Consider the following 13459-nt stretch of genomic DNA (forward strand, 5'->3'; position numbering starts at 1 on the left):
TCAAACCTATCCATTCTGAAGGAAATCAGCCTTGAGTGCTCACAGGAAGGACAGATCCTGAAGCTGAGGCTCCAATACTTTGGCCACCTCATGAGAAGAGAAGACTCCCTGGAAAAGACCCTGATGTTGGGAAAGATGGAGGGCACAAGGAGAAGGGGACGACAGAGGATGAGATGGTTGGACAGTGTTCTCGAAGCTACGAACATGAGTTTGACCAAACTGCGGGAGGCAGTGGAAGACAGGAGTGCCTGGCTTGCTCTGGTACATGGGTCACAAAAGAGTCGGACACAACTAAACGACTAAACAACACCATTTTTATTGTGGAAATGTTGGAGGATATGAGTAATGCTTCTGAATACCAACTGTTGGAAGCTTCAGGAGGAGAGAGGTAGGGCTGTAACACACCTGGACATAGCTGGGATTTTGCAAAAACTCAACAACTTTTGTGTCCATTGAGGTATCTTGCTGGTCACGGTGAGGACAAGATGCCAGGCCAGGTGGACATTTGGCCTGATCCAGCAGACTCATCTTATGTTCTTATGTTCTAACTCTTGTACGGAGACCCCTTTTACCTGAATAGCCCCTCCTTCCCTCCAATGCTGTCCCCACCTGCAGAGCGCAGCCTGTTGAACCTTCATCAGATAAAACAGGCCAGGCTCTTTTCCAAAGACCTCAGTTCCTTTGATTTTTCTGAACTGTGCCCCGAGCAAGAATCCCGGTGTGCTAAAAAAAGAGAGCAAAGTCTGGCAATGGGTTCTTCCCACTACCAGCACTTATTAGTCTACTGCTCGCCAGCAGGATGTCAGCCAGCTTTCCTAGGTCAGTGGGTTACGCCCTCTCCTTCCAGCTGCTGATTTAAGGGAAGGAATCCCTGCCAAATTTCTCATCCTGATATTCTGGTGGGGCTTGTTTGTTTCCTTTCGTCTTGTTCTCTTCCTCTGCTCTTTAAAAGGGAGATGATATGCACACGTTGTGCCTTCATGACTTCAGTTTAGAGGATCTGCGTGTCCTGGGAGCAGCCACTTCTGAGGATGAAGAGGAGTCCCAAACGTTTTCTGACCATGTGCAAAGGGCATCGCCTCTACTGAAGGACTTTTTCTGTTACCAGCTCCTGGGAAAGAACTTGGAAATGTTCCTCCCTGCCTTGATGCAACGGTTTGGAGAGATTTGGTGCAGCTTCTCTTTCTCGTGGGGAAGAAAAGCGTGAGCTACGAGGCAGAAGCGGTGGAAAATTCAACTAATCCCAAAGGTATTTCCTCCTCCTGTTTTGCTTTCATCTAGCAAACTGTGTTTAGGGTCAGCTAAAACTTGAAGAACTTGAGGTGCTGGATCGAAAGAGAGCACTCTGGAAGTCCTTAGTTGTTCTGTCAGTTCGGCAAGACCAGTTTTGCTCAGATGGGAAGAAAGAGAATGGATGTTTGAAATGAGGCCGACTCGATCTTGAATTTTGATTCTCCCCCTGCCAATACACACACACACACACACACACACAGAGAGAGAGAGAGAGAGAGAGAGAGAAGAGAGAATTTGGGTTTCAGAATTGAATTCTGGTATTTAAAAAGGGTTGTCTCCTGATTGGTTGTGCAAAAATGAAGTTAGCCCAGAATATTTGACTCAATGCCATTAGTTAGCTGATACCATCAAATGTGGTCTGCTGTGAAAAATTCACTGGAAGCCAGGTGTAGATGTTGAAATTAAAATGCGACCAGAAAAATATTTGGGACCCGGCTTTGCAGAGGAGAATCTGGGGGGGGGGTTCCCTCTTGGTAGTATGCTGTTTTGCTAGTTGTCGCCCCCCCCTCCCTGCAACGTAGATGACGCTTCAGCATTCCTGCTCTGACATCTGTTCGCCTTGGATTCTGTTCTCCTTTTCTTCTGCCCCCGCTTCGTGCAGAGCTGAACTTCAAACGCCAAGCAAGCACATTTTCTCCTGTTCTGAAGTTCTCTGTGGTTGTGAAATAGTTTAATCGGCAATAAACCTCTGGAAGGGGTGTGTGCAGCATCGCAGAGACACAGTGACTTCACTGCGCTGTGTAATACAAAAACCATTTCCCTACTGAAAGCTGAGACAAGCAGGTGTTGCGAAGGCGTTTCCCACCAGGGTCCAGATTGCCTGGCTTCGGAGCTGCTTTCGCAACAGAGAATCACAGAACTGGGAGCACCACTAGGTCATGTAGGCCACCCCTCTGTCATTTTTTTTTTTTTAATTATTCATTTACCTTCTTTAACTTGTTGGACGAGAGCGAAGTGCCACGAGCTCCACCACTGCCCCAAAATCACTGGGAATCCTCTGCAGTCACCCATTGGCTTCTCCTGAGATGTCCAGAGGAAATCTTGACACACTTCTAAGTATACTTCCCCCACCTTAAGGACTAGAAACTTACCTTTAAATGAAGAAGCCTCAATGTCAGCTAACTTCAAGCCCTACTTCGGGGCTGCCATTGGTCACTTGAACAGCCATTATGGGACTAGATATGGATCTGGGGTGATCCAGCAGGTCTTTTCTGATGTTTGCATTTATTATTGAATGAATCTCGGCCCAGTATACCTGAAGATGCGTCTCCACCCCCATCGTTCTGCCCGGACACTGAGGTCCAGCGCTGAAGGCCTTCTGGTTGTTCCCTCCCTGCGAGAAGTGAGGTTACAGGGAACCAGGCAGAGGGCCTTCTCAGTAGTGGCACCTTCCCTGTGGAATGCCCTCCCACCAGATGTTAAGGAAATAAACAAATGGCTGACTTTTAGAAGACATCTGAAGGCATCCCTGTTTAGGGAAGTTTTTAATGTTTGATGTTTTATTCCAGGCATAGGCAAACTCGGCCCTCCAGATGTTTTGGGACTACAACTCCTATGATCCCTAGCTAACAGGACCAGTGGTCAGGGATGATGGGAACTGTAGTCCCAAAACATCTGGAGGGCCGAGTTTGCTTATGCCTGTTTTATTCTGTTTTTAATATTCTGTTGAGAGCTGCCCAGAGTGGCTGGGGAAACCCAGCCAGTTGGGCGGGGTATAAACAGACAAACAAACATACAAAATTTCCCAAGGCAGCTTTTAAATTTATTCCTCCCCCTCTGCCCAACCACTACTGTGTGATGGAGTGGGGAATTAGTGTGCCTAGCCATGCATGTGAGCGTGCGTACCTGTGTTTCACAGAACCATAGAATTGTAGAGTTAGAAGGGGCCCCAGGGCTCATCTAGTCTAACCCCCTGCAATGCAGAAATCACAAGGGCGTTTTTATTTCTTGTGTGTCCTGTGTGCGATTTATGGGTGTGACCATGCTCGTCTTTGTTTTGGTCACGCCCTCTGCTGAAACAGCCTCCCCCCCCCCCCCGACATTTGGCAGATGGGAAATGTATGTGGCCCTTGGGTCAGAAAAGTTCCCCCACCTCTCCGTGCAGAAAGATGCCCAGCTCTAGTTCCTGCATCTCTGGCTAAAAGTATGGAGTAGAGGGAGATGTCAAGAGGCTGGAAAGTCATTGCCATAAGAACATAGGGAGCGGTGTTATACTGAGACAAGGGGTCGCCCTTGCTCCGTATTTTCTGCTGTCTTGCCTCGTCTCTCCAGGGTTTCAGACATTCACTGCCCCAAATCCATCCTCGTGCATGACTCATGACATTGAAAAAGAAAAAGTTTCTATTCCTGGAGCATTCTAGCATCCTGTAGTCGTCATTTGTTGGAGAAAGCGGAAAGCATTGGCTTTGCATCAGGTGGGTTTCTCAAATGCTGGCACGAGAGCCAGCCTTGTCACAGAGAGAACGCAGGAAGCCTGCCTTCTATCAGGTCAGCCTGTTTCCTGCTCAGCCCAGGATTTACTCAGACTAGCAGCCAATCTCCAGAGCCTCAGGCTGCTGTATAGGGTGTGTGTGTGTGTGTGTGTGTGTGTGTGTGTGTGTGACTCTGCCAGATGCAATTTCTCATTCCCCCAGCCTTAAATTCAGCTCTCCACATCAGGTGGTGAATCGTCCCCCTGCCCCTTCTTCTTAAAGTCCTCAGGAAACCTCACCAACATTTAAGTGCGAATCCCTCCTAATATACATACTTTTGCAGACCTTTCAAGTCTCGCTATTTTCCAGGGGCAGCCCCAGATTTACAGAAGCCGTCCCGGTTTCTGATTTGATCCCGAAATGTCTCACCTTTCCATAAGGCAGCCCTATTTTCATTGGAGAAATGTTGGAGGGTATGGAGTTATGAGACCCCCTGAGCCAAGGAGATAAGTAACTATACAAGCTTTAGAAGACATCTGAACACAGCCCTGTAGAGGGAAGGTTTTTTTAAAAAAATGTTTAATGTTTTATTGTTGTTGTTTAGCTGTTTAGTCGTGTCCGACTCTTCGTGACCCCATGGACCATAGCACGCCAGGCACTCCTGTCTTCCACTGCCTCCTGCAGTTTGGTCAAACTCGTGTTTGTTGCTTCGAGAACACTGTCCAACCATCTCGTCCTCTGTCGTCCCCTTCTCCTAGTGCCCTTCATGGATCAATGCCTTGTCGTGTCGAAGGGGCTTGAATAACTCAGAGAAGCTATGAGCTATGCCATGCAGGGCCCACCCAAGATGGACAGGTCATAGTGGAGAGTTTTGGCTAAGCGTGATCCACCTGGAGAAGGAACTGGCAAGCCACTCTAGTATCCCTGCCAAGAAAACTCCATGGACAAAGACAACAAGCATATAATGTCTTATTATGTTTTTATATATGCCCCAGAGTGGTTGGGGCAACCCAGTCAGATGGGCAGGGTATAAATAATAAAATCTGAGCTCAGTTTGTTTCTGGTACAAAAAATAAATTGCTAGGCTCAGAGGTACCCTATCACTTCATTCTAATTATATGTGCTTTGCACCTTGCTTGGGCTGGTAGATCTTTTGGTTCTAGTAGCAAACATTCCACCCCTGCTGTGCTGGGCTTGTCCAACATTGGTTGTGTGTTCTTTTCTTTTATAAAATTTTTTATTTGGTTTTACAAATATTAATTTTAGCAATCCAAATTACATATCCATATTTAGAGATTTCTCCAAATCTCTAGACTTCCCACCTTCCCCTCCATGGGTCCTATTCTACACCCTCTTAACTGCATATTATTTTACAATCCATATATTGTACTTTTCCATATTGTCTATGACAGGCATGTCCAACAGGTAGATCGTGATCTACTGGTAGATCACTGGACATCTGCGGTAGATCACTGGTAGATCATTGGCTCCCCCCCCCAAAGAAGCTGAACAACTGTGGCTCCACTAAAAAAAGCTCAAAATTTTACCTCCTCCCTGAAAAAACTCAATAACTTTGACCTGAACCCCCCTTCCTAAAAAAAAACTTTGACCTGAACCCCCCAAAAGGGGGTAGATCACTGCCAGTTTTTAACTCTGTGAGTAGATCGCTGTCTCTTGGGAGTTGGCCACCCCGGTCTATGACATTTGCTACATTACAAGTGTTATTAAAATCCGGCTAATGTTTTCATCTGTTTACAGTGAAATTATAAAATTTCCCCATACTTTATTGAAGTTTTTGTCTTCTTGGTTCCTGAGCCTTCCAGTCAGTTTTGCCATTTCAGCGTAGTCCATCAGCTTGATTTGTCATTCCTCTCTTGTCAGGACTCTTTCTTCTTTCCAACTCTGGGCTAATACCGGTAACATGCGTGCAGCTATTGTCGCATACAAGAAAAGTATTTCCTGTTCCTTTGGGATGTTGGTACCTACAGTTCCTAATACAGCGGTACCTTGAGAGCCAGTGTGGTGTAGTGGTTAAGAGCAGTAGACTCATAATCTGGGGAACCGGGTTCGCGTCGCTGCTTCTCCACATGCAGCTGCTGGGTGACCTTGGGCTAGTCACACTTCTTTGAAGTCTCTCAGCCCCACTCAACTCACAGAGTGTTTGTTGTGGGGGAGGAAGGGAAAGGAGAATGTTAGCCGCTTTGAGACTCCTTCAGGTAGTGATAAAGCGGGATATCAAATCCAAACTCTTCTTCTCTTCTTCTTCTTCTTGGTTCTCAAACTTAATCCATTCCGGTAGTCTGTTCCAAAACCAAAGTGTTCCAAAACCAAGGCGCGTTTTCCCATAGAAAGTAATGCAAAATGGATCCATCCGTTCCAGACTTTTAGAAACAACCCCTAAAACATCAATTTAACATGAATTTTACTATCTAACAAGACCATTGATCCATAAAATGAAAGCAATAATCAATGAACTGTACTATAAAATAAATAAAACAGTATTGTAGATGATGAAAATTAAAATTATTATTATTTTCTTACCTTGCCCGATGATAGTCATTGTTTGGATGGGGGGCTTTTATCCACTTCCGCAGTCACACAATCAATCAATCAATCAATCAGTAGCTGAACTGGGTTCCACACAGTCACAAAAAGAAATTACCGGTAACCAAAAAAGCCTCAAAAACAAAAACGCAAAATAAATAGCAAAAAAAAGCAAAAGCAAAAAGCACCAAACTTGATCCTTTCTGGAAGTCCATTTGACTTCTGAAAGGTTTGAAAACCAAGGCGCAGCTTCTGATTGGTGCAGGTGCCCCAGAAACAATAGCCGACAGCCGCATTGGACGTTCGGCTTCCGAAAAGCGTTCGGAAACCGGAACACTTACTTCTGGGTTTTCGGTGTTTGAGAACCAAGGCATTGGAGAACCAAGGCATTTGAGAACCAAGGTACCACTGTAATAATGCTTCTGGTTTGTTTGTTTTTTACAAAAGTTATGTAAAACATTTTTTTCAATTCATTATATATCATTTCCCAGAATGCTTTCATTGCCTTACACGTCCACCACATATGATAAAAGGTACCTTCTTTTTCTTTACATTTCCAGCAGGGTTTTGTACTTGTCTTCTACATTTTTGCTAACTTACTAGGAGTCAAATACCACTGGTACATCATTTTCATACAATTTTCTTTCAGCGTACAACATGCCGAGAATTTCAAATCAGTTTCCCATAACCTTTCCCAATCTGAAAGTTAAATAAAAGGTAAAGGGACCCCTGACCATTAGGTCCAGTCGTGACCGACTCTGGGGTTGCGGCGCTCATCTCGCATTATTGGCTGAGGGAGCCGGCGTATAGCTTCCAGGTTATGTGGCCAGCATGACAAAGCCGCTTCTGGAAAACCAGAGCAGCACATGGAAACGCCATTTACCTTCCCGCTGTAGCGGTTCCTATTTATCTACTTGCATTTTGACGTGCTTTCGAACTGCTTGGTTGGCAGGAGCTGGGACCAAGCAACGGGAGCTCACCCCGTCACAGGGATTCGAACCGCTGACCTTCTGATCAGCAAGCCCTAGGCTCAGTGGTTTAACCACAGCGCCACCTGGGTCCCTACCCAAATCCCTCGACCAGTGTAAACATTGGCTGTGTCTTCTGGTGTGGACAACTGGTTGTGGTGACCCAAAGAACCCTGCTTGCTGCCCGACGAGGCCAGAACTTGCCCCTGGCAGCAAAGATGTTGACCACAGCCTCTTTGGAGAAGTGAGGCGCCATTCCTGCAATGGCTGCTGCTGCTGACTTTGCACGACAGCTGTGGAAAGAAGGAAGACTTCACCACAATTTCTTAGAATAATAAAGCCACTTCCTCACTGAGATGCCAGTACCAGCAGAAGGTGCTTTTGACTGGAAGCTCTGCAGCCTATATCCAAAAGTCCCTCTCTGCTTTTCTCTCTCTCTCTTAAATAAAGGGACACCTTGATTTGTTGGCACCAGACAACACCCGTCCACTTCAGCAGTCCTCGTAAGAAATGCTGGTTTCATTCCAACGCAGTTGGCCAACTCTGAGCAGCTGTTGATATAGCCCAGGATCAGTTCCTCTGAAGGGTGGACCCAGGAGTCTGGCATTTCCTCACTGCAGGTAAGCTGATTTTCCATCTCACCTCCATCTATTCTAGGGTCTATGTGATGATGGGCTGGACTGATCCTGATCCTGGTGGCCTCACAGGAGCTAGAGATTGGGGTAGTGATGGGTTGGTATCCAAAAGGGAGAGAAAGAGACTCTCAGAGTCCCTTCTAATTCTGTGTGACAGACAGGCAATGCACTTTATTTAGTGGTGGCTATAGAACAGGGGTCCCCAACCTGTGGCCCACGGGCCAGAAGCTGCCCAGACGCCAGAAATCGCTTCTGCATAGGCACGGTTTTTGGCACCTGGGCATGCGCAGAAGCAATTTCCGGCACCGTGGACATGCGCTGACGCGATTTCTGGCGTCGCGCTGCACCGGCCTGGCCCACAGAGGATCTCCGCGGGAGTGATCCAGCCCATGCCTGGTAAGGCTTGCTATAGAGAATGGTAACATTGGGCATTTGCTGGTGTCCCAATATGCCCCCCCAATGCCTCAGCATTCTAACTTTGCATTCCCACATTGCCTGAAACACCAAAGAAATTTAGACAAGGCAGGAAAAGATTTTCCATTTCCATCCCCTGCCTCTCGGGGGTTCAAGGGATCTCACTGAGAACAGCACGGCCAAGAGCCCTTTGAATCTCAGGCCAAGGCTGCCAACTATCAGAAGAGAGGATAGCTTGGGGCAAGACATATGCCTTATATACGGGTTCAATCCTTTGGCATTTATGGCAGAAATCTTAGAAAGCAGCGCGAGGGAAGTCCATTTCCTGGAGATGTTGAAGAACTGTTTTGACCCGCAGAAGACGATGCTAGGGCACATGCACCGACGGTCCTAGCCCAGTGTGCAAGGCATCTTAGTAGACAATGCTATCACTTCTAGATCCATCCCTCTCATTACTGGTCCTTTTGGCATTGACTGATGGACTCACCTAAGGACTCTCTACTGTCAAATTTCATAGAATCATAGAATTGTTGAGTTGGAAGGGTCATCTAGAGAAGGAAACACAGCTTTAAAAATCCCTGACCTCTGTTTAAAAGCCTCCAAGGAAGAAGAGATTGCCACTTTCCAAAGGAGTCCATTCCACTGTTGGATAGTTCTTACCCTCAGAAAGTTATTCCCAATGTTTCATCAGAATCCCCTTTCTTGTCATTTGAATCTATCAGTTCAGGTCCTACCCTCTGCAGTAGCACAAAAACAAGCACATCTTCCATGTGACAGCCCTTTAGATATTTGAAAATATCTCTTTTTTATATTCCTGGTTGAAGTTTTTTCTCAGCACTTTGGCTGAGAAAAAGAGTGGTTTTCTTTTTCTCTTGCTGGGGGAATGGAGGGGATGGGAACATGTAACCCAATCCCTTCACTTAAGTCAGATGGCTTGTGGTCCGAAATCACCACAACTGCAGCTTACCCCTTTAAATCATGCTTTGCACTCCTAAATTAGCTCTTCATCTCTCCCACTCAACCGTTTCCCCTCACGGAAAGGTCTTTCAAATAGGTATCAAAAGCTTGTACTTCCATGAGCTTGAACTGCATGTTTGCCCATTTAGATATTTTGATTCAAAAGTAGTGTTGGGTAGGGACGGGTGAAAATGTCCATTTTGGTATCTCTCAATTTCTCCTTTCTCCCATATTAAATTTAGTTCATGTCAAAGGTCTGCACAAAAATGTGTACGGACATTCGTGTACATTTCTACTAATATTTTTTATGCAATTTGCTTAATATTGCAAGCATTTTTTTCTTAATATGATTCTTAAAAAAGAAATGAAAAAGAAGCTCAGATAAATGCTTCCATATTGTCTCAGTGCTTTTTTGGAGGCAGAGGGGGGCGTGTAATGAAAAACTGAAAATAAATGGAGACCCGAATGTTAGGAATTATGTTAATATAAGCCAATACGAAAGACGTGCATATGAAAAACAGAAAGTTGGTGGAAAGAAAGAGGTGTGTGGCAGTAAATTTAAATTTTGTACGCATTTTTGTTTGTTTGGGGAACTGCATTGCAAAATTTGGAGAAGTGTATGGCTGCCTTTTGGTTTGCGTGTTGGTTTGGGAAGCGTGAATTATGTCACTTTGTGTTAGGATGCAAATTTCTGAACAAATTTCTGCTCCATCCCTAGTCTCGCAAGGGAGGACTATTTCCTAAAACTCACTAAAGTTATGTACAAATTCACTTTCTTCGTTAAAAAAAGAAGAAGTTTTGTTTACTGTCCCTTAGTTTCTGGTCTGCTGCTGCTGCTGCTGCTGCCCCATTTTATCTTCACAAACACACACAACGTAACCGGCTGCGCGCAAATAATACTCTTCAATGTATATTTCACAATATCAAAGGTTTTCTCATACAAAATCAGCATGTAAAGATCGACAAAGTAAATGAAAATCCCAATAAACCAGTTCATTCATAAAGTCCCAAATTAGAGCCGTTTCTAATCCACATATGCCTCTGTGTATTCAAGACAAGGATTTCCGGAATAATCATCCTGTTTCGCCTACCTGGGGTTCATCAGTGGTACATCTTTCTACATAATATAAATGAATACAATATGGCATTTTAACATCTTTTTAACGTAACCAAGGTTTGGTGTTGGTTTGCCCCATTTTATCTGGCTTGTCTTTCTCTCATTGAGAAGTCTTTAAGTTCCTAGCCATTGAGAAGCCACTTGAATGGATGGTAAGTGGGGCCTTCCCAAGGCCTCCCCCCACTGTGGGTCGTCATCATATTGCTGACAACATACTCCAAAACTCTGGATAACCCCATTCAGTCGTTTCATGTAGATGTTGTTGTTGTTTACTTGTTTATTCGTGTCCAACTCTTCGTGACCCCATGGACCATAGCACACCAGGCACTCCTGTCTTGCACTGCCTCCCGCAGTATTGGAGCCTCAGCTTCACAATCTGTCCTTCCAGTGAGCACTCAGGGCTGATTTCCTTAAGAATGGATAGGTTTTATCTTTTTGCAGTCCATGGGATCCCCTTCATGGATCAATGCCTTGTCGTGGCGAAGGGGCTTGAATAACTCAGAGAAGCTATGAGCTATGCCATGCAGGGCCACCCAAGATGGACAGGTCATAGTGGAGAGTTTTGACTGAACGTGATCCACCTGGAGAAGGAACTAGCAAGCCACTCCAGTATCCCTGCCAAGAAAACTCCATGGACAAAGACAACAAGCATGTAGATGTTAGGGTTAGGAATAATGACAGGGAATAAAATCAAACCCTGAAGTCTCCACGGGGTTGAAGAAGACTCCTCAAGCATCACCCTCTGGAAACAACCACCCAAGTAGGACCTGAACCGCTGCAAAGCGGTGGGGTACCACGCCACCCCTACAGTGATAGATTTGCGTATAAGCTAAACAAGCTATAGTTTAGAGCCCCACTTTCTTGGGGGCCCCATAAAGGTTTAAAGAAAAACAAACCTTGGTGTACATTTCCAAAATATAAGTAAAAAAACAAATTAAATAAAACCTACATACGGTACAGCAACAGTGTTTTGTGTTGTGTAGGCTCCTATGATGTAAGTAGTAGGTCCCACCTGCTAGCCTGCTCCCTAAAACGTCACTGGTTTGCTCATTTCTATATATAGGGTGCCTACGTTCTGCATGGACGGGTTGCATGGCAACATGAGCAAATGGCTTTAGATACCTATTAGGTCCATAAATTATCACGTAGCATATATTCAACACAAAAAACAGCGACAATTTGTTGTTGACAAAGGACAGCTGGACATATAAAAGGCCCCATTACCTTCAGTAGCTTAGGGCCTTGTCAAACCTAGATCCGGCTCTGGGGCTCTGGCAACACTGGGACTGGAGGCGAGTCTGGAACAGTTGCTGGGGGTGACATGGATGCAGTGCCCATAGAGGGGACCGGGGGTGGGGCTACACTGCTGGCCCTCCCCAGAATCTGACTCCTCAGCTGCCACTCTCTCCCAGCGTGAATCCTCTTTCTCCCAACGCTGCCCTTCCCACCTGTCCTGTATAATTCAGGATTGCCCTGAATTTCAATGTAAAATGTCATGTTCTGAATTGAACCAGTTTTGCCCCATATTTCAGGTCTTCTGTCTCTCTCTTTCACTTTCTTTCTTTCTCTCTGCCTCTCTCTCTGCCAAGTTAGGGATCTTCTCCAAATGCCTGTGTTTAAAAGGGCCCCATCAAATCTAAATCCGGCCCTGCACCCCTAACTCGGACAGCCACCCCAGAAGGATCCCATGGCTGTTGATATCGAAAGCCGCTGAGAGGTCAAGGAGAATTAACAAGGTCACATTTCTCCTCTGTCTTCCAACATGGCAGCCCCATGTAAACTGGATTACAGTAAGGCTACTAGGCTATGGCAAGGCCATCTCAGTCCAGGAATGGCCTTAGCTGGTGTACCAGCTGAAATATACACTCCATGCTGGAGGTGATAGTGCTGCATTGATGAGTAGCCCCAGGCTACAAATTTGCTCCTTCGAGGAGAGTGTGACTCAATATGGAACACAGGCTGTTTACCTAATTCCCATAGTTCTGGTTACAGGTAGGTAGCCGTGTTGGTCTGGATCGAAGTAAAATAAAAAAATTCCTTCAGTAGCACCTTAAAGACCAACTAAGTTTTTATTTTGGTATGAGCTTTCGTGTGCATGCACACTTCTTCAGATACAGTGAAATGGAAGTTTCCAGGCACTTATGTAGAGAAGGGGTGGGGAGGGGGGATCACTCAGAAGGGTGGTGGAAATGGGTGATTGACTGACTGATAGCTGTTGATGACCGGAAACGACTGCAAATGGTTTTGCATGAAAAAGCAAGGGTGGAGATGGCTGAAGATCGCTTATCATGTATAATGAGATAAGAACCCGATATCTCTGTTCAAACCATCCAACATACCATCTCAGGACTATTTAATTGCTCATCCTCTAACATTGTGTATGCCATCAAATGCCAACAGTGCCCTTCAGCTCTCTATATTGGACAAACAGGCCAAACCCTACGCCAAAGGATAAATGGACATAAATCTGACATCAGGAACCAGAAGACAGAAAAACCAGTAGGAGAACACTTCAATCTCCCAGGACATTCTATACAAGATCTCAAAGTAGCTGTCTTACTACAAAAGAATTTCAGAAATAGACTGGAAAGAGAAGTTGCTGAATTGCAACTTATCACCAAGCTCAAAACCATGGAGGGACCTGGTTTGAACAGAGATATCGGGTTCTTATCTCATTATACATGATAAGCGATCTTCAGCCATCTCCACCCTTGCTTTTTCATGCAAAACCATTTGCAGTCGTCTCCGGTCATCAACAGCTATCAGTCAGTCAATCACCCATTTCCACCACCCTTCTGAGTGATCCCCCCTCCCCATCCCTACCCCTCCCCACCCCTTCTCTACATAAGTGCCTGGAAACTTCCATTTCACTGTATCTGAAGAAGTGTGCATGCACACGAAAGCTCATACCAAAATAAAAACTTAGTTGGTCTTTAAGGTGCTACTGAAGGAATTTTTTTATTTTACCTAATTCCCAGACAGGCTAACCACCTGCCCACAACATCTCTTTCTTTTTATCAGGATTTATTCTGAAAGATTTCCTTTAAGGTCCCCCTCTAAAGACAGGGAAACTGAGGCGAGGTTTGGCGTGACTTACTGAAACCCCCCTGCTATTTCCTG

At 45.4% G+C, this 13459-nt stretch overlaps 1 protein-coding gene across 4 annotated transcripts in view; it reads left to right on the forward strand.

Moving 5' to 3' along the window:
- The first annotated feature begins 812 nt into the window (after positions 1 to 812).
- The window catches only part of CMKLR1 (chemerin chemokine-like receptor 1), a 32549-nt gene continuing 19902 nt past the window's right edge, over positions 813 to 13459 (forward strand). The window contains exons 1-2 of one of the 4 annotated variants that reach the window (XR_009557823.1): positions 813 to 1249; positions 7667 to 7836. The gene's annotated coding sequence lies outside the window, so the exon portion shown is untranslated. Of the gene's footprint in view, positions 1250 to 4462; positions 7837 to 13459 lie in introns of all 4 variants that reach the window. The other 3 variants (XM_060276327.1, XM_035120426.2, XM_060276328.1) reach the window with 3 other exon arrangements.

Source organism: Zootoca vivipara, chromosome 6, assembly GCF_963506605.1.
Source record: "Zootoca vivipara chromosome 6, rZooViv1.1, whole genome shotgun sequence".
In the NCBI taxonomy this organism is placed as follows: domain Eukaryota; kingdom Metazoa; phylum Chordata; class Lepidosauria; order Squamata; family Lacertidae; genus Zootoca; species Zootoca vivipara.